General features: G+C 42.4%; 1 pseudogene; it reads left to right on the forward strand.

Annotated features, from left to right (window-relative positions):
- The first annotated feature begins 2,754 nt into the window (after window positions 1-2,754).
- Window positions 2,755-25,441, forward strand: part of LOC122004926 — a 59,950-nt pseudogene continuing 37,263 nt past the window's right edge.

The following is a 25,441-nucleotide window of genomic DNA, read 5'->3' on the forward strand; positions in this document are numbered from 1 at the left end:
AACGAATAAATCTCACCCATTGATAAGTTAAAGAAATAAATATTAAGTATATGTGTTTGTTATTATATCGGGATTAAGAGTACGCACACCCATAATAATAGAGGTTATGTTGTTTTATATAGTTAGTATAAATCGAACAACCTCAAATGGTCTTGCTCAATACACACATAGTGTACTAGTGTAATTATATAGTCAAGACAAACTAATACCAAATTACACTACAATCGTTCCAATAGTTTGTCCATATCCATCTTGGTTGTGAGCTACTATTTATAATTTATAAGGAACCAATAACATGATCTTCTGTGTGGCACTATGATAACCATGATTTTGGCTATATTATCTTGATTCATAATGTAAATTTTTAATGATATTTTCATAGATTGAATTCATATTTACATAACATATCATAATTGCATTTGATCTTGGACTTAATTGCAAATTAGTTTATTATCATGGTATTTGATGCTAATATTTGATTATTATTTTGTAGGCATCAAATGGGTCATGGACCTGATCAGATCAAACCATATTTGGGCTCAAATCTAGGGCTAAACGAGACGATCAAGCTTTGGAGCATTATGGACCGTTCATCCAAAATCAAGTAGATCTGAGTCATCCATTGAAGATATGGCCCATCGAACCTAATAAGGTGTAGATCTTAACCATTGATGAAGATTCAGAAGCTTTGATCCAGATCTGAGATGTTCTAGTCGTTGATCATGCCCCAAGTAATCTGGACCGCCCGATCCAAATTGAGGTTGATTTAAATCGCGTGAGAAGCTACAGTGCTTCCCGAGCTCGGCATTCCTCTCGATTTCCGCACTGTTCATCGTCTTCTTCTTCGCAACGCCGAAGCCTCCCATTCCTCTTCCAGATCTAAAAATCTAACCTCTTCATCTCCGGCGAGCTTGCAATGATCCGACCACCAGCAATCAAGGGACAGAGCGCGATTTGAGGGCGTTCCCCTTTCGTGATCTTGCTTTTCCATGAGCGTCAACCAAGCACAGTTTTGAGGGTGTTCCCCGATCTGATGCTACCATCAACCAACTGAAGAGATTGAGGGCGTTCCCCGTTCTTCAGAGTTCAATCCATCCTCGATTTCACCTCACAATTCCAAGACATCCTCTGTTCTTTGGCGGCTGGTGAGTTCAGGTGATCCTAAGCTAGTTAGGGCGTTCCCAGTAGCTTTGGACTTCTACTGAATGTTGCTGTGAGTATAGTTTTTCGCCAGTGATTGCCCGAAGGGCGTTCCTAGAGGTGATTCTCTGTTCATGGCAGAGAGGAAGGAGTTTGAGTTCAGTTTTGGGTGTGGAATGTTTTTAGATTTTGATTTCTTTTCATTTCTCATATCATTTGCTCAGATCTGAAGATCTGATAGTATAGATTGCATTTTAATTTCTAGTTTGAATTACCTTACCCGTTCTTTCCAAGTTGGTGCTTAATTTCAATTTATAGATTTAGAAAAACCCCCTTGTTTGATTCTTTAGATTTGTGTGACAGTGTTCATGCTTGAATGTTGAATGAATCACTTGAGATTTTCATTATTAACCTCTATTAGACATTGTTGAATGTGATTGAGGATTGAGGTCTTGGTGATTAAGATGAGTATCGAATTTGATTGTGATGGTGAATGAGATGTTGCTTTCGGGTTTTGCAATTGTATTTAGTTCTTGAGTTTAATGGCTAATATGAATGTTGAATGCTTTATTTCTGTGAATTTGAATGGAATGTATATTAATTAACTCATTTGATGAGATGATACTTAAAAATCTGAATTTAATTGTTGATAACTTGATGAGGTGGAGTTTAAACATGTTTAGATGAGAATGAACCTTCTTTGATTTTATTTTTGATGGTAGAAGAATTCAATTTGCAATGTGAATCAAATGGAGAAGCTTAATTGATCTTGTTTATGAGATACTTCGATTTGAATCAATTCTAGAACACTCACACATTTACTAGTTATCCTTGGAAAAATATGACTTGGGACTCCTTACTACAGCTCTTGTCTTAATTTTAATGAGTTTCAATCTTTATTAATTTGGAGTACCTAGTGACATGTGAAAATGGATGACACCAAATTTTGGCGTCATTGCCGGAGAGATATAACTAGTAGTGTGTGTATTTTGGATTGTGCATTAATTGGTTTATTTTGTTAGCATCTTTCTTGATTTGATTGCATATTTCTTTTCGTATTTTCATGTTGGTTTGTTTTGAATTGTCAATTTCTTTAATGTGCATATAATTCATGTGTTTGAAATCTTATGCTCTTGAATCTTCTAATTTTGAGTTTAGTGTTGTGGTGTAAGAATAGGAGAATTCTTTAGTATGGATCTATATTTTCAGAATTTTGGAGGAGGAATAGAGAGTCAGTGTTTTCAGACTGAGTATCAATTTTATCCAACCATGGATCAACAAAATAGGTATGAGTCATTTTCAAATGCTTATAATGCTAATTGGGTGGATCATTCATGTTTCAAGTATGAAAGTGCACAAGGACAATTTATTGAGCCATATCCAACCTACCAAAATTCATATGGGTTTCAAGAGGTTTCAACATCTTTTATGCAACATCCTTTTTAACAGAATGATCCTCAAATTGAAGAGTCAACATGGAAAGTCATGGAGATTATGCAATAAATGAGAGAGCATCAAGAGCGACAATTCTCAAGGATATAGAATATACAAATTCAGTTAGATAAAATTGCATTATCCATCAATCATCTACAAAAACAAAACTCCAGTGGGGAGATGGAGATGGATAGTAGAGATTTTGTCAGGCCTAACCCTACTTCCATTTCTTCACAAGATTTTTCTAGTATTTTTTTTTTGATGATGATGTAGTTGTTCAAATTTTTGATTCTACTAATGTTGTTTCTTTAGATGTTGTGAATGATGCAGATACAGATGTAGAAGATGATTTAAGTGTAGGGGAATGCTTACTAGAAGCATTACCTCATGAATCACCAAGAATAGAGGATGTAAGTGTAGGGTCTTGTGCTATGGAGGTAAGAACCCAAGAATCACTACATGAAGTTGTACATTCTCCTGAACTAGAACCTGAGCCATTACTTGATGAGAAAGAGGTAACAAACACCACTCTAGGTACCTTTCAATATGATAAGGTTAATATTTCTTGTGATTTTTTAAGAAACTTCTTTAAGGTACCTATTTTTGACTTTATAGCATGTGATACTCATTTTTATCCATTTGGTTTAGACACTAATTGCATTTCATTTTCTCTTAATCATGTGAGTGCATGGGAGGTGTTTTTCTTTGATCTTACAGGTAGCCATAGGATTTTGAAATTGTTACTTGAACTGAACCGTCTACGTCCTCCAGAAAGAATTTTCAATGGAAAAATGAAGAATAAAAAGAATTTGAGTGGAACCAAAAGTACTCCATTACCGACATGGATTCTTTTAGTAAATCTTCTTCAACCACCGGGAATTAAAGGGGAGTTGGTTCTAATTTCTCTTTCTTTTGCATTTTAATTCATGCTTTGCTAATAAATTCTTTTTGTGCTACTTTCCTTAGTTTCATATTTTACAATTGAATTTTGTTTCCACACTTTGCATTTTGTTTAGTATATAACATGTCATTTGAATAAAATTCTCCATGGAATTGATCTAGTAATATTTTTAAGATGGTAAAAGTTTTTTAAATTTGATCATCAATTTTAGGTCATTGTACATGATTGGATACTCTACTTGCATGATATTGGTTTATATGGAGGTGGATTCCAATTTGATTAGTTGAGCTTGATTTCAAAAATTACCTAGAAAGGACCACTTTAAGCCTATACTCTATTATTTTTGTGTGTGGCATGCACTTACAACAATTGAAACTCTAGAACTTGCTTTGCTTCTTTTCAAAGTCACAATAGCATATGTATGCATGGAAATGAAGGATTTTGTCATTCTTGATCCCTCATAAATCCCAATACCCTTTCTTCATAATTTCTTAAAACATTTTCCTCTAGCATTTTAACCCTTGGCTTGATCATCTTTGCTTGTTGTTCTTTTATTGAGAGATTTGGTTGAATTCTTGATGAGTTAAATTGTTAAGATGGACAAGGTTTTAAGTGTGGGGGAGGAAGTTCTTCTTCATAAGAGGATTTGAGATTGTTTTAGCCTCAAAATTCTGGAATTGAAGTGTAAAAAATATAGAGAAGAGAAAAGAGGAAAACAAGTGCAATCAAAAGAGTATCAAGTGTGGAGATAGAGTATCAAAAATTGTAGATGGATATCAAATTGAAGGAGAGGTTAGCTTGATCTTTTGAATTGGTAACGACAAATGGTATTCATCTCTTTACACATCAAATTGGTCAACTCATCAAGTATATTCCTCTAATACTCTCATCTTCTCACTTTCTTTATTGAATTATTTTCTTTTGCCTATTTCATCCACTTTAATTGTTCTTTTTGCTTCCATTTCAATTCTTGATGATAAATCCTTTTGATTCATGTATGCTATGTTTTATAGTGGTGGAGAATTAGAAAATAAGTAAGCTTATGGTAGTGAAATGTTGTGAGTTGCATTAAGTGAGCTCCACTTATGCATGTTTGAGTATGAGAGCTAGAATAGGTAAATACCTTGTGAGATTGCAACTTGCTTAATTTTTCAATTGGATTGAAACTACCATCCCTACTGATTATTGTTTGGATTGTATTCATGATTGTTTGTGATCTTTAGATGACCTTAGTTAATTACCTTTTACCATCTTCTAGGTATTGCTAGGGAATTTATGTGGAGATGGTTCCTTAGTTTTCTTTACTTGCACGGGACGTTCAAGACTAAGTGTGAGGGATTTGATAACCATGATTTTGGCTATATTATCTTGATTCATAATGTAAGTTTTTAATGATATTTTCATAGATTGAATTCATATTTACATAACATTTCATAATTACATTTAATCTTGGACTTAATTACAAATTAATTTATTATCATGGTATTTGATGTTAATATTTGATTATTATTTTGTAGGCATCAAAAGGATCATGGACCTGATTAGATCAGACCACATTTGGGCTCAAATCTAGGGCTAAATGAGATGATCAAGCTTTGGAGCATTATGGACCGTTCATCCAAAATCAAGTAGATCTGAGTCATCCATTGAAGATGTGTCCCATCCAACCTAATGAGGCATAGATCTTAACCGTTAATGAAGATTCAGAAGCTTTGATCCAGATCTAAGATGTTCTAGTCGTTGATCAAACCCTGAGTAATCTGGATCGTCCGATCCAAATTGAGGTTGATTTAAATCGCGTGAGAAGCTACAGTGCTTCCCGAGCTCGGCGTTCCTCGTGATTTCTTCATTATTCACTGTCTTCTTCTTCACGACGCCGAAGCCTCCCGTTCCCCTTCCAGATATGAAAATCAAACCTCTTCATCTCCGGCGAGCTTGCAATGATCCGGCGACCAGCAATCAAGGGACAGAGCGCGATTTGAGGGCGTTCCCCGTTCGTGATCTTGCTTTTCCATGAGCGTCAACCAAGCACAGTTTTGAGGGCGTTCCTCGATCTGATGCTACCATCATCCAACTGAAGAGATTGAGGGCGTTCCCTATTCTTCAGAGTTCAATCCATCCTCAATTTCACCTCGCAATTCCAAGACATCCTCTGTTCTTTGGCGGTTGGTGAGTTCAGGTGATCCTAAGTTATTTAGGGCATTCCTAGTAGCTTTGGACTTCTCTTGAATGATGCTGTGAGTATAGTTTTTCGTCAGTAATTGCCCGAAGGGCGTTCCCAGAGGTGATTCTCTGTTCATGGCAGAGAGGAAGGAGTTTGAGTTCAGTTTTGGGTGTGGAATGTTTTTAGATTTTGATTTCTTTTCATTTCTCATATCATTTGCTCAGATATGAAGATCTGATAGTATAGATTGCATTTTAATTTCTAGTTTGAATTACCTTACCCGTTCTTTACAAGTTGGTGCTTAATTTCAATTTATAGATTTAGAAAACCCCCTTATTCGATTCTTTAGATTTGTGTGACATTGTTCATGCTTGAATGTTGAATGAATCACTTGAGATTTTCATTATTAACCTCTATTAGAAATTGTTGAATGTGATTGAGGATTGAGGTCTTGGTGATTAAGATGAGTATCGAATTTGATTGTGATGGTGAATGAGATGTTGCTTTTGATTTTGCAATTGTATTTAGTTCTTGAGTTTAATGGCTAATGTGAATGTTGAATGCTTTATTTTTGTGAATTTGAATGGAATTGACATTGTTCATGCTTGAATGTTGAATGAATCACTTGAGATTTTCATTATTAACCTCTATTAGACATTGTTGAATGTGATTGAGGATTGAAGACTTGGTGATTAAGATGAGTATCGAATTTGATTGTGATGGTGAATGAGATGTTGCTTTTGATTTTGCAATTGTATTTAGTTCTTGAGTTTAATGGCTAATGTGAATGTTGAATGCTTTATTTTTGTGAATTTGAATGGAATGTATATTAATTAACTCATTTGATGAGATGATACTTAAAAATCCGAATTTAATTGTTGATAACTTGATGAGGTGGAGTTTAATCCTGTTTAGATGAGAATGAACCTTCTTTGATTTTATTTGTGATGGTAGAAGAATTCAATTTGCAATGTGAATCAAATGGAGAAGCTTAATTGATCTTGTTTACGAGATACTTTGATTTGAATCAATTCTAGAACACTCACACATTTACTAGTTGTCCTTGGAAAAATACGACTTAGGACTCCTTACTACAACACTTGTCTTAATTTTAATGAGTTTTAATCTTTATTAATTTGGAGCGCCTAGTGACATGTGAAAAAGGCTGACACCACATCACACACCATGTTCTCTACAATATAGATTAAATGGACAACTACATTATATATAAATATAAAATACAAACATTTGAACAAAGTGATTCTCATTTCAAAATATCCCAAAAACCGATGTTCATACAAAAGCTAGGCTTATAGTATACATCCCAACAATCTCCCACTTATACTAAAATACTATGCTGCCATACATCTGATTCTCATCCCCTCAACATGCCCATCAAAAGCTCTCGCCGGAAGGGCCTTAGTGAAAGAATCTGTCAGGTTATCTGCTGATGTAATCTTGGCGACAACAACTTCTCCTCGCTTTACGATGTCTCGTATCAGGTGGTACTTGCGCTCAATGTGTTTACTTGCCTTATGGGCTCGTAGTTCCTTCGAATTTGCTAATGCACCACTATTATCAAAATAAATTGTGATAATTTTGGGCAAACCAGGAATCACATCTAAGTCCATCAAGAAGTTTCTGAGCCATACAACTTCTTTGGCTGCCTTAGAGGCTGCCACATACTCAGCTTCCATGGTGGAGTCTGAAACTCATTTCTGCTTAACACTCCTCCATGCTATGGCTCCACCTCCCAAAGTAAACACATACCCCGAGGTTGACTTACTACTGTCCCTATCTGATTGGAAGTTTAAATCCGTGTAACCCATAGGGAGCAAATCATCTGCCTGGTAAACCGACATATAATTTCTAGCTCTTTTTAGGTACTTTAATATATGCTTTACGGCAGTCCAATGTCCCTGTCCTGGGTTACTTTGATATATGCTAACCATGCCCACGACAAAACAGATATTAGATCTCGTACATACATTAGGCTTCCTACAGCTGAAGCATAAGGAATTGCCTTCATCTCCTCTATCTCCTTTGGTGTCTTAGGAGACATATCCTTAGATAAAGGTACTCCATGCCGAAAAGGTAGAAAACATTTCTTGGAGTTTTGCATGCTAAAGCGATCTAGGATAGTATTGATGTACGAAGCTTAAGATAAGTACAACATCCTTTTCTTGCGATCCCTTATTACTTTGATCCCAAGAATATGTCCACATTCTCCCAAGTTCTTCATATCAAATTGCTTGGATAATCATACCCTTATGTCTGACAACACTTTGATATTGTTGCCAATGAGCAAAATGTCATCTACGTATAGTACAAGAAATACCACCATATTTTCATCACTTTTCTTGTATACACAAGACCAGACACTGAATGAAACCATAAGACTGGATCACTTCATCAAACCAGATGTTCCAAGATCTCGAAGCTTGCTTCAGTCTATAAATAGACCGATTGTGCTTGCATACAAGATGCTCTTTGCCCTTCGCAATGAATCCCTCTGGTTGCTTCATATAGATATTTTCTTCAAGACTTTTGTTAAGGAAAGCTGTCTTGACATCTATTTGTCAAACTTTATAATCCATATGAGCAACAATAGATAAAAGAATCCGGATAGACTTGTGCATAGCTACCGGCGAAAAAGTTTCCTCATACTCGATTCCCTCTTTCTGAATATACCCCTTCGCAACAAGCCTCACTTTAAAGGTTTCTACCTTCTCGTCTGTCCCTCTTTTCCTTTTGTAGACTCATTTACATCTAATGGCTTTTACACTATTTGGTGGTTCTACAAGCTCCCAGACTTGATTAGAATACATAGATTCTATTTTAGAGTTCATTGCACTTTGCCAAGATGCTACATCTTTATCTTGGTGTGCTTCATCATATGTCCAGGGATAAGTTTCATGTTCACCAGGGATCAAGTCTGAAGATTCTCCCAAAAACATGATTCTATTAGGTTTCCTAACAACCCTCCCACTACGACAAGACACTACTTGTAATTGTGCATCATTTGTGACACATGTTACAGTTTCTTGTGGTATCTCATCTTGTATCATTGGTACTAGATTAGATGTGTCCTTTCTTATTTTCTCAAGAACAATTTTACTCATGAGCTTGTGGTTTATTACATAATCTTCTTTTAAAAATCGGGCATTGGTGCTAACAATGACCTTTTGATCTTTGGGACTATAAAACAAACCACCTTTCATTCCTTTAGGATAACCAACAAACAAGCGAACTTCTGTACGTGATTCCAACTTATCAGCATCTCCCTTCAGGACATGTGCTAGACTACCCCAAATCTGAATGTGTCTTAGACTAGGCTTACGCTCATTCCATAATTCTGTAGGAGTAGAGGGTATTGTCTTAGAAGGTACCAAGTTCAGAATGTATGCCGCCGTTTTCAGAGCATATCCCCAAAACGAATTTGGTAATTTTGAATAAATCATCATTGATCTAACCATTTCCATAAGAGTCATATTCTTTCGTTTCGCCACACCATTCTATTGGGGTGTACCAGGTGCAGAAAATTAGGATTGAATCCCTTCCTCTGATAAGTAATTCCTAAACTCTCCTAAGAGGTACTCTTCACCACGATCAGACCGTAGTTGTTGGATCGAGAAGCGCTAGAGGGGGGGGGTGAATAGCGCTCGTGGCTATTTTGTTCGATTATCGGAAAACTATCGGAGTTAAAACGTGCAGCGGAATAAGCGGAAATAAAATAAAGAGACAACACAAAGAGACAGGTCGATTTTACTTCGTTCGGAGCCTAAGTCGACTCCTACTCGAAGGCCCGCGATCCTTGATCGCTTCCGGTGGGCAACAACTATAAGCTCGTTAAAAGATTACAATTATGAGTACAAATAAAAGCTATCAAAAAATTATACCGATAACAAGAAATGCTAATTCTGAAGCTTTGGGTCGTCGGGCACTTGTAGTAGCACTTCGGAGCGTCTTTTGGAGCAGCGTGTAGATGAAAGATCACTTAGAATTCGTTGTATTTTGAAGCTGCACCTCAACCCTCCTTTTATATGCGGTTCCGGGCGCCTGGATCCCTTCCGGGCGCCTGGATCCCTTCCGGGCGCCTGGAGTGTGACGTGGCCAACCAACCAGGATGCTCCACGTGGCGAAGTCACGCAGGGGATAGAATTTGGTCCCGGGCACCCGGACCTGTTCCGGGCGCCCGGACCTCCGGGCGCCCGGATCCATCCCGGGCGCCTGGACAGCCTTTTTCCAGCAGGTTCCTCACCTGCAAACAAAGGTTAGTCCGAGCAAAATACCCTGCAAGACAATGTTAGAATCTGATAAAACACAGTAAGTAATAATTGACAGTCTTCGGACTGTCCGAGTCTGACTTTGGATTTCCTACCGGAAATCCTAGGTCGACCCGACGCCTACTGTTCCCTCTACGGGGAACGCGCCCTCACCTACTCCACTTAGGAGATTTACCTGTTGCCAGTGCGATCCTCCAGATCGACTGGACTTTTGCTCAGCTTCCGGACTTTCTGCTGGACATCCGCTTCCCGGCTAGTCCAGACTTTCACCTGGTTCGCGACACCAGGACTTTCCACCTAGGGTTACCACCCCCTAGGACTTTTGCCTGAAACCATTGACCTGCCAAGACTTTTCGCATAGGGTTACCACCCCCTATAACCTAGGGTTACCGCCCCCTAGGGTTTTCCCTTTGCCTAACCGCAGCTAGGACTTTCCTGGAATCCTCAAGTAGACTTGTTAGACTAAAAAACATCTTAACTTTGAATTCTTTGCCGTTATCAAAACACGAGTTCGATCGTTGGATGCTTCCCGCACCAACAATCTCCCCCTTTTTGATTATGGCAACACAAATTCGAAGTTAAGTAAACAAGCGAATAGATAGTCATTTTAAACACAGGCAAAATTTGCTAAGTATAGCTGAACAATGTAACTAAAGTAAATTTTGCCCTACATACTCCCCCTTAACTTTGGCTCCCCCTTAACTTTTGCTCCCCCTTAATTTTTTAACTTCTTGAATTTTATGTTTACATTTTTGCTACTCTCCCCCTTTGCCATAACTCAAAAAATAGGCAATGTATAAAGAGTTGTACATGATTAAAGTTAGCAATATTCAACAGAGTTTGGAAGTTAAGGTCAATTGAAATTTAAGTTTTTAGGACCAGTTTATTCATTTAAGTTCAGTTGGTCCTTAAGTCCAAGCACAAGTCATGTTTATATATTAGGTATCAGAGCCATAGAGAACAAAACATTCTTGAAAAAGAAATTGAGTATCTTTTGCCAGCTGTCTAACCTTTAGTTACTTGATGATTGTCTATAGGACAATAGCTTTTACTAGGTTAGTCAAGTTAAGTTATTTAGGTCCAGATAGACTTGACTAGAGCTGGAGAACTTTAACTCAATTAATGTTTATTGCATATTTAACGCCCAGACTCATATTGATGCACAGATATAAGCATTCTTGAGTCCAGGCTATACCCTATGCATCTCACGCCATTCTATGTTTTTCATTCACAATCAAGGTAAACCTAGGTGTTTTGTGAGATGCTCTAGCTTAATTCTAGAGGAACGTGATATCTATGGGGGGAAATCCTAGACTTAACCCAACTTTTGAAAGTCTAGTAAAATTGGAGTTTTGAAAAACTGTTTTTCCTAGAATTAAAAAAAATGTAACTAAAAGACTAATTTATTAGATTAAGGTATAGTCAATCAAGCCTGAAAGGAAACCATCCATTAGACTAAAAAGTCGACATAGATAAAAGAGTCATAATAGAGCTGCTACAAGCTGTACTAGAGTCATAATAAAGCAACAGTGGGAGCTACTGAGATGATGAGGGAGGTGGTCCGGAACCCAGCGACCGGAGTAGTGTCAGGATCTCAGTGTGATGAGCCCGATCGTCCTCTCGTAGATCTCGGCGCAAGTCGGAGAGCTCCTGTCGTACGTCTCGTCGTAAGTCGGAGACCTCCTGTCGAACCTCTCGTCGAAGATCGGAGACCTCTCGTCGCATGGACTGATGAAACTCGGAGTTCTCGTGCTGGAGACTCGACATAGCCCTCTCTAGTCCGGAAACTCGATCAGCGAGAGTGCGGGGAGCTGGATGTGGTGCTCGAGGTGGTGGTGGGGCAGGAGCAGCCTCCTCAGGAAATAGTGCCAACATGAACTCATCATGCTCTGCCTCCTTCGCCTGCTGGTGCTGTGCCCCCCTACGCCAGGACATGGTACCCTCATCTTCTATATGGATATTTGCTAGGGAAAAGTTCCTAGCTCCTATGATGTCAAACTCGGTCATGTAGCGGATGTCACCTCTAGTGACATCAATGTGTAACGAGGACATGTAAGCTGTCAGAATATGACAATAAGGCATATGTACTCGTCTGCTGGTCACGTATCCAGCTGCATAAATAATAGTGGAAAAGATGTGAAAACTGATGTCTATGTCTAACCTCTGACACAGAGCATAGAGCAGGAAGGAGTGAAATGGACGCATTACCGCAATGTCATGAATGGTTAGCGGTAGAATACAAAGTACTAGAACCCTATAAAGGGCGTAGTCCTGAATTCTAAGGTTAAGTGACCTAAACTGGGTCTCATTGGGATCACGCTGGTCCTCAAAGAAGAACGAATAGATTGTATCGAGGGTAATATGTGAGTAGGGATCTCCAAAAGGTAGCTCCCTAGGAGGATAGCATAAAAAGGTGCATGGTGACTCTCGTAATCCTAGAAACTCACGAATGGTTGTGGGAGATAATGTGATATCCATGCCAGCTGCCCTAGTGGTATAGGAGTAGTCGTCTACTTTCACTAGGTTGTTGTAAAATTCGGCACATAAACTTATGTTTACTGCGCTAGTGCACTCTACTAGGTTTCGCAGCCTATGGTGGTTTATAGTCTCGGAGACTGGAATACAAGAGTGTAAAAAGAACGATCTGTCTATACATTTGGTTCTAATGGCCATGTAATTTGTTGACATAAACTTAATCCTAAGTTCGTCGGTGGGAAACCTAGGGTCAATGCTAGGGGTAGAGGGCCCAGCACCAGATTTAGTACGCTTCCTAAATTTGAAACTAACATTATACTAAGGAAGAAGAAAAGACAGAAAAAAATTATAAAAATGAATTTTAGGAGGGGATAGAAATTTTACCGAGGAGCCATTGTTAGAAATTTTAGAACTGACGACCTCGATTGAGTCACGAATTCGTATCAACCATGAAAAAAAATTTTAATTTTGAAAGTCTTCGCAGGGAAGCTAATAAGAAGCTTAATGAAGACTTGGGTGCAAGGGTAGGGGGCGCCTCCTGCCCCCTATATATAAGGGAGTCCGGGCGCCCGGACGTGTTTCGGGCGCCCGGGGTCGTGTGAGGCGGGGCGCCCGGGATCGCTGCGGGCGCCCGGGGTCAGAATACCGGGGGCGCCTGCCCCCGGTTTTTGACCTTGGTATATATATAATTATTATTTTTATTATTATTATTAATGTTTAATTTTCAATTTTTAATTTAATTTTGAATTTTAAATTTTCAAATAATTTTGAAATTTAAGTTTGAAATAATTTTGAAATTTAAGTTTGAAATAATTTTGAAATTTAAGTTTGAAATAATTTTGAAATTTAATTTTAAAATAATTTTGAAATTTAAGTTTGAAATAATTTTGAAATTTAAGTTTGAAATAATTTTGAAATAATAATTTTGAAATTTAATTTTGAAATAATTTTGAAATTTAAGTTTGAAATAATTTTGAAATTTAAGTTTGAAATAATTTTGAAATTTAAGTTTTTAAAATAATTTTGAAATTAATTTTGAAGAGATTTTTTAAATAATTTTGAAATTAATTTTGAAAAGATTTTTAAATAATTTTGAAAAGATTTTGAAAAGATTTTTAAATAATTTTGAAATTAATTTTGAAAAGATTTTTAAATAATTTTGAAAAGATTTTGAAAAGATTTTTTAAATAATTTTGAAAAGATTTTTAAATAATTTTGAAATTAATTTTGAAAAGATTTTTAAATAATTTTGTTTCTTAGTCATCTCACCCGATCTAAATTGTCAATCAGGGAATCCTATAATTGATGTGAGATGATTTATTGTTGAATTCAAGGGTCTGGTTTAACTTTGTGTTAGATTCAGGTTTAGCTTTAGGTTCAACAAGTAAGCATTCTTTGGATAAACTTCTGGGCTATGGTGAGTCACAAGGAGCTCATTAAAGTAACCATGCCTTCGAGGTCTTCCAAATAGTCCTACCCATTGAACTTAATACTAATCCTTGGTCTAACTAGTTAAGATCCATTTAAGGGTAGCTTCGGTTAGTTCCACTTGGCCAAATGCACCAGGTCGAAGCCATATCTTCCTAGACATGCGATGCCCAAGCTTCCCTAACGTCCTATCATCCAAAAATTTCACCAGTACTGTGGTTCAAGTTTAACTTATCCTTTTTAATCTATCCTTAATTACCCTACCGGGTAGTCTACTCTTGTTTTACCCATTCTGGGTAAATTAGGTTCAGTTACCCTGTCGGGTAGTTCTGTTAGAGGTGCCAGCTAGTTTGGATCCTCCATCTACTTTTAATTTAATTTTGTATTTTGAATTTGGATTTTGTAATTAAATTTTGAATTTTTAATTTAAATTCGAATTTAGAATTTAGATTCTGTAATTTAATTTTGAATTTAAATTCGAATTTAGAATTTAGATTTTGTAGATCGTTTTCATATTAGTTTTCCCTGGATCACGGTCTCGATACGGTCTGTCGAGGTAGTATATTTGATCCTTCGGAACCCAGTATTGGCCAAGTCCAACTTGATTGATCAATTTGGACTTGGGGACCCATGCTTGGACTGATTTTCTATTTTGTTTTATTAATGATAAATAAGATCTATATTTCTTTTTACTTTAATATCCCAGTCCAGTTTTGTTGTAGACGACTCTTTGTGTCCCAAGAATTAGATCCAAATTCTTGGAGCCCAAAGAGAACTTTTCTAAAGTAATTTTTAAATCATTTAACTGATTTTTCAGATTTGAATTTTCTTTCTCAAGTTGTTGTACTTGAGTTGAGTCTTCAATTTGAACTTGATCAGGTAAAGATTTTGAGTTAGTTACTTCTTTAAGAATGGTTACTTCTTTTAAAAGTGACTTAATTTTCAAATTTGACTTGGCTAATTTGCGAAGTAAATAATTGACTAAATTATTAAGTCTAGGAATACTTACAGCGGAGTCTGGCCCTTCGGAAACGGATGCGGATCCGTGGCTTTGCTCGGAGTCGGCTTCTGACTCGCTCTCGGATTCGATGATCTGGTCCCGGGCCATCAATGCGAGTAAACTCGTTTGGTCGAGTTCGTCGTCTTCGTCCTCCGAAGAAGATTCGTCCCAGGTTGCCTTTAGGACTTTCTTTCTTCTTTGTTTCTTGGCTTCCTTTTGGTTGGGGCAGTTTGCCTTGATATGGCCCTTCTGGTTGCACCCGAAACATGTGACTTCGAATTTTACCTTTGATTGGGCCTCCTTAGATTGAACTGCCTTCTTCAGATTTTTCTTGTTGAAGCCCTTCTTCTTCTTGTAGAGTTTCTTTACAAGATTCACAAACTCGCTGGCCAGTTCATCTTCTGAATCTTCTGAATTGGGTTCGTCTTCTGATTCTGATTCAACTTTTCGCCGTCCTCTTGATTCCCGTGTTCGACTCATTCCTGCAATCAAAGCAATACCTTTCTCGGATGGCTGTGCATTAGTTTGTTCATGGAGTTCAAATTCACTAAATAACTCATCTAATTTTAAGGACGACAAATCCTTAGAGACTTTGTAGGCATCCACCATTGATGCCCACAATGTACTCCTAGGAAATGAGTTAAGGGCATACCTTATTATATCTCTGTTTTTTACTTTCTGCCCGATTCAATGAAGGGAATTCAAGATATCTTGAATTCGAGCGTGTAAAGAACTTGCCGTCTCGCCTTCCTGCATTTTCAAATTATATAGTTTATTAAGTAACAAATCACGCTTACTTACCTTAGTTTCAGAGGTTCTTTCGTGAAGTTCGATCAGTTTCTCCCATAGTTCCTTTGCGGAGGAGAATGGACCGACTCTATTGAGCTCTTCTTTGGTAAGACCGCATTGGATGGTGCAGGTGGCTTTGGCGTCGGCTTCCACCTTTTTGATAAATGCTGGCTCCCAGTTTTCACAGGATGTAGGCTTACCGTCGGTACCAGTTGGTAGTTCCAGTCCTGTTTTGACGATCATCCAGGTGTCGAACTGGATCTTCAGATATATCTCCATTCGCCCCTTCCAATATCCGAAGTCCTCTCCGGAAAATAGTGGGGGACGAAAGGTGCTATATCCTTCTTGTTGGGCCATTTAGATCTACGAAAACAGAAACAACAAGATCTATTCCAAGACTAAGTCTTGGATTAGTAGTGCAGGAGGAAGGAAAAAAAAACAGGCTCAAGTGGTATTGTCCAACTTTGAGCAGAAAATTGATTCGTGAAAAGAAATTAGAATATAGCTATGAGGCTAAATTCTAATCGACTCCGAACAAAACCACGAAAAAAAATTGTCTCGGATAGTGGTTGCACTGATTCAAGACGACCCCGCTCTGATACCAATTGTTGGATCGAGAAGCGCTAGAGGGGGGGGGTGAATAGCGCTCGTGGCTATTTCGTTCGATTATCGGAAAACTATCGGAGTTAAAACGTGCAGCGGAATAAGCGGAAATAAAATAAAGAGACAACACAAAGAGACAGGTCGATTTTACTTCGTTCGGAGCCTAAGTCGACTCCTACTCGAAGGCCCGCAATCCTTGATCGCTTCCGGTGGGCAACAACTATAAGCTCGTTAAAAGATTACAATTATGAGTACAAATAAAAGCTATCAAAAATTATACCGACAACAAGAAATACTAATTCTGAAGATTTGGGTCGTCGGGCACTTGTAGTAGCACTTCGGAGCGTCTTTTGGAGCAGCGTGTAGATGAAAGATCACTTAGAATTCGTTGTATTTTGAAGCTGCACCTCAACCCTCCTTTTATATGCGGTTCCGGGCGCCTGGATCCCTTCCGGGCGCCTGGAGTGTGACGTGGCCAACCAACCAGGATGCTCCACGTGGCGAAGTCGCGCAGGGGATAGAATTTGGTCCCGGGCGCCCGGACCTGTTCCGGGCGCCCGGACCTCCGGGCGCCCGGACCTCCGGGCGCCCGGATCCATCCCGGGCGCCCGGACAGCCTTTTTCCAGCAGGTTCCTCACCTGCAAACAAAGGTTAGTCCGAGCAAAATACCCTGCAAGACAATGTTAGAATCTGATAAAACACAGTAAGTAATAATTGACAGTCTTCGGACTGTCCGAGTCTGACTTTGGATTTCCTACCGGAAATCCTAGGTCGACCCGACGCCTACTGTTCCCTCTACGGGGAACGCGTCCTCACCTACTCCACTTAGGAGATTTACCTGTTGCCAGTGCGATCCTCCAGATCGACTGGACTTTTGCTCAGCACTCGATGCTTCCGGACTTTCTGCTGGACATCCGCTTCCCGGCTAGTCCAGACTTTCACCTGGTTCGCGACACCAGGACTTTCCACCTAGGGTTACCACCCCCTAGGACTTTTACCTGAAACCATCGACCTGCCAAGACTTTCCGCATAGGGTTACCACCCCCTATAACCTAGGGTTACCACCCCCTAGGGTTTTCCCTTTGCCTAACCGCAGCTAGGACTTTCCTGGAATCCTCAAGTAGACTTGTTAGACTAAAAAACATCTTAACTTTGAATTCTTTGCCGTTATCAAAACACGAGTTCGATCGTCGGATGCTTCCCGCACCAACAGTAGTGTCTTGATATTTTTACTATGACGTTTCTCCACATCAACCTTGTACTATTTGAACTTATCAAAGCACTCAGACTTGCAACGCATCAATTAAATATACCCATATCTCGAATAGTCGTCTATAAAAGAGATAAAATATTCGAAATCAACTATTGCCTGGATAGTCATAAGTCCACACAAATCAGAATGAATCAATTCCAATACCTCTTTGGCTCTATACCCCTGTTCTTTAAAAGGTCTCTTGGTCATTTTTCCTTCTAAGCAAGATTCATAGGTTGGAAAGTTTTCCACCACCAATAAACTCAAAGGTCCATCGGCTATTAACCTTTGAATCCTTCTCAAGTTAATATGACCTAGCCTTAGAAGCCAAAGATATGTTTGATTCATTTCTGAAGGCTGCTTTCTCTTATTAGAATTAGAAGATGTGTATTAATTTTCATTTGTTGCATCATGGGAGTTATTGGATTAAGAGTGTACAGATTGCCAACCAACGTACCAGAATAGATAACCACCATATTTTTCTTGACAACTACTTTGTTATCAAAAGAAACAGAATATCCATCCATAAATAATTTAGAAACTGGAATCAAGTTCTTTCTAAAACATGGTACGTAAAGATAATTTCTCAAAATCAATGTTTTATTCCTATCAAAAGATAAATAAACATCTCCCACTGCAACAACCGTCACTTTCATAGCATTGCCCATGTAGACGGTGATTTTTCCTTCATGTAGTCATCTAGTTTCCTGGAACCCCTGCAATAAATTACAGACATGATCAGTGGCTCCCGTATCTACACATCAGGTTCTGGTAGATAACACCTCTAAACATGTTTCAATAACTAATGAATGAGATATACCTTTATTGTTCTCCTTTTACGAGGACAGTCCACCTTCCAATGTCCAGACTGCTTGCATATGAAGCACTTTCCCTTTGGCTTCTTCACTCCTACTTGCGGTCTAGTCCCTTGAGGTTGAATCACTTTCTTTGCTGAACTAACATGTTTCTTTTTCTTCTTCCTACCTTTTGGCTTAGAAGCAGAAATGTTTTCAGCAATGTGAATTTGAGAACTTTGATGAAATAGCCCTTCTGCTGCTTAGAGTTCAGTCAGAAGTTCTGCCAACGAATAAGTCTTTTGGTTCATGTTATAGTTCAGGAGGAACTGCTCAAAACGCTTGGGTAGCGTTTGGAGAATGATATCGACTTGGGTTTCCCCATCGATTTCAGCTCCAAGGATTTGTATCTCGTTCAAGTGAGCCACCATTTTGAGGATATGATCCCTCACGGGTGTCCCCTCAGTCTTGGTGGTCGTCATTAGGTTTCTCATAGCCTCCTGCCTGGCAACCCAATTCTGGTGTTCGAAGAGTTCTTTGAGATTGTACATCATGTCATAGGCAGTAGGTATGGCCTGATGCTGATGTTGCAGCACATTTGACATAGAAACCAAAATGTAACAGCGCGCCATCTCATTTGCCTTGACCCATTTCCTATGTCTGTTGATCCGGTAGTAAGAACAGGGGACCCCGCCCTGTAGAGTCAACGCCACGTGGAAGCCACAGTGGCAGTTGTCCGTCCGGAGATGGCCAGTCCGACCGGCTGACCGGCCGGCTGATGGATTCGACCGCCCGGAGAGGGGTGGGTCCGATCGGCTTGCCGACCGAACAATATTCGGCTGATGGTTAAAGGCGCCCTGTCAAAATCAGGGTTCCGGCGCTCAGTGGAAAAGGTCGTGGGCCGAGCAGACCTCACGCTCGGCCAAATCCATAAGGTAACACTGCTAATAGTCTCCATAAAGCACGTGAGGGAGGATCTCCCCAAGTAAACCACCTCATATGTCCGGCCGGATGTTGAGGGAGCTGTCCGCCCGGAAGCCAGATTTGGAGCAAAGGGGAAAAGGACAAGGAACGTCTTTTTCTGACAGCAGGTATGTTTCACGTGTGGGCCATGCTCCAAATCTTGTGACAGGGGATTCCGCTGTCCCATCGAGGACATGCTGGGACTGTAGCAGTATGGGTCAGGTAAGCTCACTGACAAGTTCTTACTGGAGTATGGGCCATGGACATGTGTACACCTCGGTAAGTGCACACTCACTTCTTCGCTGCCCTATATAAAGGCCCTCATTCTTCACCGGAGGTACGCATGCTACCAGCTTTGGAGCCACCTTCTTTACTACTTGCTTGCCTGACTTGAGCGTTGGAGGGTCGCCGCCGGGAACCCCTGCCCGGCCCGACTTCTGTGCAGGACCGCCGGAGCTTCGGAGGCCTGCGTCATCGACTAGGAGAGCACCACGTACCCAGCGTCCTTTGGTTCGGCGATTCGGACAGGATCAATTTGGCACCGTCTGTGGGAACGCTCCTGCATTCGAACGGGAACAATGGACGAGGCTGGACGACAGCACATGGTGACGCTTTCGAACGAGGAACTCGACGTTCTGATCGAGATGAGGGCCGCCAAGCTCGTGGAGCAAAAACAGAAAGCCACAGCCGAGCGGCCGGAGCAACAAGCAACATCAGCGTCTGGTGGCCGAGCGGAGGCACCACCAGCGACAGTACCATTCCATCGGGCTCTCTTCCGCACTCCTGAAGCTGTAGCAACTAATCGAGAGCGGGGATCATCTTCGGATGAAATACCAAGACGAGACAACAGAAAAGGGAAAGCCCCCCGAGCGGACGCCTCTCCCGAGCGGATCAACCGCCAATTTTCGGAGGCCATTCTACAAGATCCTTTGCCCAAGCACTACGTGCCTCCGACGATCGGCGAGTACAATGGGACAACTGACCCGGATGATCATCTGGGTAAGTTCGATAACACAGCCACTCTCCATCAATACACGGATGGAGTAAAGTGCCGAGTTTTTCTTACCACACTCTCGGGATCGGCTCAACGGTGGTTCCGGAGGCTACCGGACGGATCCATCACGAGCTTCAAAGATTTTCGAACGGCTTTCCTCTACCATTTTGCGAGCAGTCGACGCTACCAGAAAACAAGCGTGAGCCTGTTCGCCATCAAACAAGAAGCCCGTGAATCGCTTCGAGCTTACATCCAGCGGTTCAACCAAGTGGCGATGGACATTCCAACGGCCACCTCAGAAACCATGATGAATGCCTTCACACAAGGCCTGGTGGATGGGGATTTCTTTCGATCGCTCATCCGAAAGCCGCCACGAGACTATGATCACATGTTACACCGGGCGAATGAATACATCAACGTGGAAGAGGCACAAGCGGCTAGGAAAAAAGAAACTCCAACCGAGTGGGCTCCTCCAGCCGAGCGGAAGCAACACGCCACTCATCAGCCGCCCAGAGGACTAAGGGCCGAAGCAATCCGATCCCCCCATGCCAGGTCCCACGTGCAAGAGGTAGCCGCCGCCCGGCCCAAGCCAAAAAAGAAATGGACCCCGATGTTATGCTCCTTCCACCGGACGGATACGCACAACACAAGGGATTGTCGAAGTCTTCCCTTCGGGTCTCATCCCGTACCCTGGAATGCCGGACGACGGTCTCCCTCAGTCGATAGGCGACAGAGAATTCAAGAGGCCGATCGGACTCGAGCCAATAGGCGACAGCAACAAACTCCCGATCGGCACCGTTCCCCAAGGCAGGAGAATCGCTGAGCGTCCAGAGAACGGTCTCGACCGTTCGCTCGGGAAGAGGAAAATAAAAGCAATGCCTCCCGAGGCGAAATTAACGTTATTGCTGGCGGGCCGACCGGAGGAGACTCCAACAGAGCAAGAAAAGCTAGCGTCCGGCAGCTCCAAATACATGCCGTTGGCTGCAGCCTAGAACGGGCGAACGGACCGGAAGTCAGTTTCGGGCCAGGAGACTTGGAAGGAGTTGAAGTACCCCACGACGATGCTCTGCTCATCAAAGCGGTAATAGCCAATTACACAATTCACCGTGTATTTGTTGACACAGGGAGCTCAGTCAACATCTTGTTCAAGAAGGCGTTCGATCAGCTGCAAATTGATCGAGCCGAGCTGTTACCCATGACAACTCCGCTCTACGGGTTTACGGGTAACGAAGTTCAGCCGGTCGGAGAGATCCGGCTGGCTACCTCGTTGGGAGAAGAGCCGCTCAGGAGGACAAGGGCAACAAACTTTGTGGTGGTCGACTCTCCCTCGTCCTACAATGTTATTCTGGGACGACCGGCGCTCAGCGAATTCCGAGCGGTCGTCTCAACCTTCCATCAGAAGATCAAGTTCCCCGTGGAGGACAAAGTAGGAGAAGTACGAGGAGATCAGTTAGCAGCTCGGCGATGCTACATTGAGATGGTCCGAGCAGAAGCCAATTCCGCTCAGAAGGCGCCCCGGATCGAGGTAAACGCTATCACCGAAAAGCCACCCTCTTTAATTTATGAAGAAAAGGAGGAAGTGCAGATTCACCCATCCCGATCGGAGGCCACAACCTTTATTGCGTCCGATCTGGAGGAGAAACAGAAAGAAGAGCTGATCCAATGCCTCCGAAGAAATCATGATGTCTTTGTCTGGTCGACACATGAGCTGCCCGGAATTTCGCCGAGCATAGCGCAGCACGAGTTACATGTCCGACCAGACGCTCGGCTGGTAAAGCAGAGAAAAAGAGATTTCAGCGCCGAGCAGAACGTCATCATCCGAGCGGAGGTGGAGAAGCTTCTGGAAGCCGGCCATATACGCGAGCTTCAGTTCCCGAGCTGGCTGGCGAACGTAGTATTAGTCTCCAAACCGGGCAACAAATGGAGAGTGTGCATAGATTTTCGGGATCTCAACAAAGCCTGCCCGAAAGATTTTTATCCTCTGCCCCGGATAGACCAGTTGGTGGACTCTACGGCCGGCTGCGAATTAATCTGTATGCTCGACGCCTACCAGGGCTATCACCAAGTGCCGCTCGCCCGTGAAGATCAAGAAAAGGTCAGCTTCGTGACGGCCGACGACACTTATTGCTATAATGTGATGCCGTTCTGATTGAAGAATGCGGGAGCCACCTATCAGCGCTTAATGAATAAAGTATTCAGAGAGCAGATCGAGCGAAACCTAGAAGTTTATGTGGACGACATTCTCATGAAATCCGTCCGAGCGGCAGATCTCTTCAAGGACTTGGAGGAAACCTTCCGAACGCTGCGCAAATATGGAGTCAGGCTAAATCCCCAGAAGTGCCTGTTCGGAGCAAAAGGGGGGCGTTTTCTGGGGTACATAGTGACCGAGCGGGGAATCAAAGCGAATCCCAGCAAGGTGAAAGCCCTACAAGACATGCCGCCCCCAAGAAATACAAGGGAAGTGCAGCGTTTGACCGGTCGGATAACCGCTCTATCCAGATTCATCTCCAAAACCGCTGACCGGAGCCTTCCTTTTTTCAAGATCTTGTGCAAAGCTACAAAATTTTACTGGGACAAAGAATGCGACCGGGCGTTCGAAGATTTGAAGGCATATCTAAATTCGCTCCCGGTATTAGCCAAGCCGACTATTGGTGAGCCACTTTGTATTTATCTATCCTCGACCGAGCAGGCAATCGGCTCAGCATTGGTGAGGGCGAGCGGAGAGGAGCCTGTGTATTTCCTTAGTCACATTTTAAAAGATGCTGAATCTCGAAAAGCTAGCCTTCGCTCTGGTCCTCGCCGCTCGGCGCCTTCGTCCATATTTCCTGGCACATACCATTATTGTCAAAACCAATAGCCCGCTCGGACGTGTTCTACTAAATCCAGAGGCATCCAGACGACTCATCAAATGGACGACAGAGCTAAGTGAATTTGACATCCAATACCAGCCCCTCTCGGCAATCAAAGCGCAATCCTTGGCCGATTTTGTGACTGAGGTGCAAAAGCCGGAGACGGAAGCTATGTGGAGAATATATGTGGATGGTTCGTCCACTCAGCTCGGAAGCGGGATTGGAATATTGCTGCTCTCCCCACAAGAAGAAAAGATGCACCTATCCGTTCGGCTGGATTATAAAGCTACCAACAACGAAGCAGAGTATGAGGCCCTCATAGCCGGCTTGCAGGCAGCTCGGCATGTAGGAGCCGGTCGGGTAACACTCCTTCGAAATCAATAGTGCTCGGCTCAAGCTCTACGCTGAAGCCTTCGAGAAGCTGAAAGCCGATTTTAGAGAAGTTATTGTCCAGAAGATACCCAGAGCAGAAAATCAAGCAGCTGATGAGTTAGCCAAGCTCGCGAGCTCAATAACGCCGGTCGCCATTCAGCAATCAATTGAAAAAGTACTGTTGGTGGCGCACGTCGACCGGATGGAAGGCCTCACATTTCCAAGCAACTGGCAGACACCTATCATAGAGTTCCACCGCTCGGGAGCCACGCCGTCCGACCGAAACGAAGCCCAGCTGTTAAGAAGGAGGGCCGGTCGGTTCACACTCATCGGCGATCAGCTTTACAAAAAGGCTTTCTCACGGCCGCTGTTGAAATGCGTGAGCACGGAAGACTCAGCTTACATCCTCCAAGAGGTACATCAAGGATCGTGCGGAGGACATTCGGGCGGACGATCGTTGGCCAAGAAGATCCTGCTAGCTGGATACTTCTGGCCGACCTTACAAACAGATGCCGCTCGAACAGCGTCAATGTGCCTTTCATGCCAAAAGTACCATTACTTCAACCACCGACCGGCAGAAGAAATGAAGGCATCCATAGTTTCATGTCCGTTCGATCAATGGGGAATGGATATTGTTGGTCCATTCCCGATGGCGACCGGGCAGCGGAAATTTTTGCTAGTGGCGGTTGATTATTTTTCCAAGTAGGTGGAGGCCGAGCCGCTAGCCAAGATCACCGAACAGATGGTCAAAAAATTTATCTGGCAACACATCATTTGTCGGTTCGGCATCCCTCGCCGATTGGTCTCAGATAATGGGCGGCAATTCACAGGGAAGATGCTAGAGGATTGGTGCAAAAGTTACGGCATCGAGCAACACTTCACGTCCGTGGCTTATCCCCAAAGCAATGGTCAAGCCAAAGTGGCCAATCGGGAAATTCTTCGTATTCTACGCGCTCGGCTCGACCATTTGGGAGAAAGTTGGCCAGATGAAGTGCCGGGCGTCTTATGGGCCATCCGAACGACGCCGAAGGAAGGGACGGGTGTCACGCCGTTCCATTTGGTGTACGGTGGCGAGGCGGTCATCCCGGTCGAAGTCGGCGTCGAATCCGCTAGGATCTAACATTACGATGAGGACAATGCCGAGCGGAGGAACATGGAGCTGGATCTGGTCGAAGAAGAAAGAGCCAAGGCGTCCGTCCGGCTGATGGCGTACCGGCAACGGATGAAACAAAGTTACAACCGCCGTGTAATCCCCCGATCATTCCAAGTCGGCGATCTTATCTGGAAGAAAGTCAAGCCGGTCGGCGACGTCGGCAAACTGGAGGTCCCGTGGGCGGGCCCCTTCAAAGTTATTGAAAAGCTCCGCTCGGACGCATATTATTTGGAGGATGAAGCCGGGCGGCATCTGGATCGACCGTGGAGTGCAAATCATCTCCAGCCTTATCGAGCTGGATGAAAGGTGTACGAATGTAATTCATCTTTGTGTATATGCCGGTCGCCTATGTACTTGTAATGCAGGAAGCAAAAATATGAACACATTGAGCATTCTCCGCCGAACGGCTTACTGCGTGAAGACCCGAGCCGCACGCTCAATATCGAAGGCCCCGGACCGTTAGGCCGGAGGTATATTGTACGAGCCGCGCGCTCGATAACGAAGACCCCTCGCCCCTCGGAAGGGCGTATATAATTAGTTTAGAAGTTAGCCAAAAAAGGCCGTCGAGATCCGACATTAAATATCGGGAGACGAGCCGGTGTCTATAAATCCTCCGAGCGGAAGACCGTCGAGCTCCGACGTTAAATATCGAGAGACGAGCCGGCGTCTATAAACCCTTCGAGCGGAAGACCGTCGAGCTCCGACGTTAAATATCGAGAGACGAGCCGGCGTCTATAACCCCTCCGAGCGAAAGACCGTCGAGCTCCGACGTTAAATATCGAGAGACGAGCCGGCGTCTATAAACCCTCCGAGCGGAAGGCCGTCGAGCTCCGACGTTAAATA

This window comes from Zingiber officinale, chromosome 1A (assembly GCF_018446385.1).
Source record: "Zingiber officinale cultivar Zhangliang chromosome 1A, Zo_v1.1, whole genome shotgun sequence".
Taxonomy (NCBI): Eukaryota; Viridiplantae; Streptophyta; class Magnoliopsida; order Zingiberales; family Zingiberaceae; genus Zingiber; species Zingiber officinale.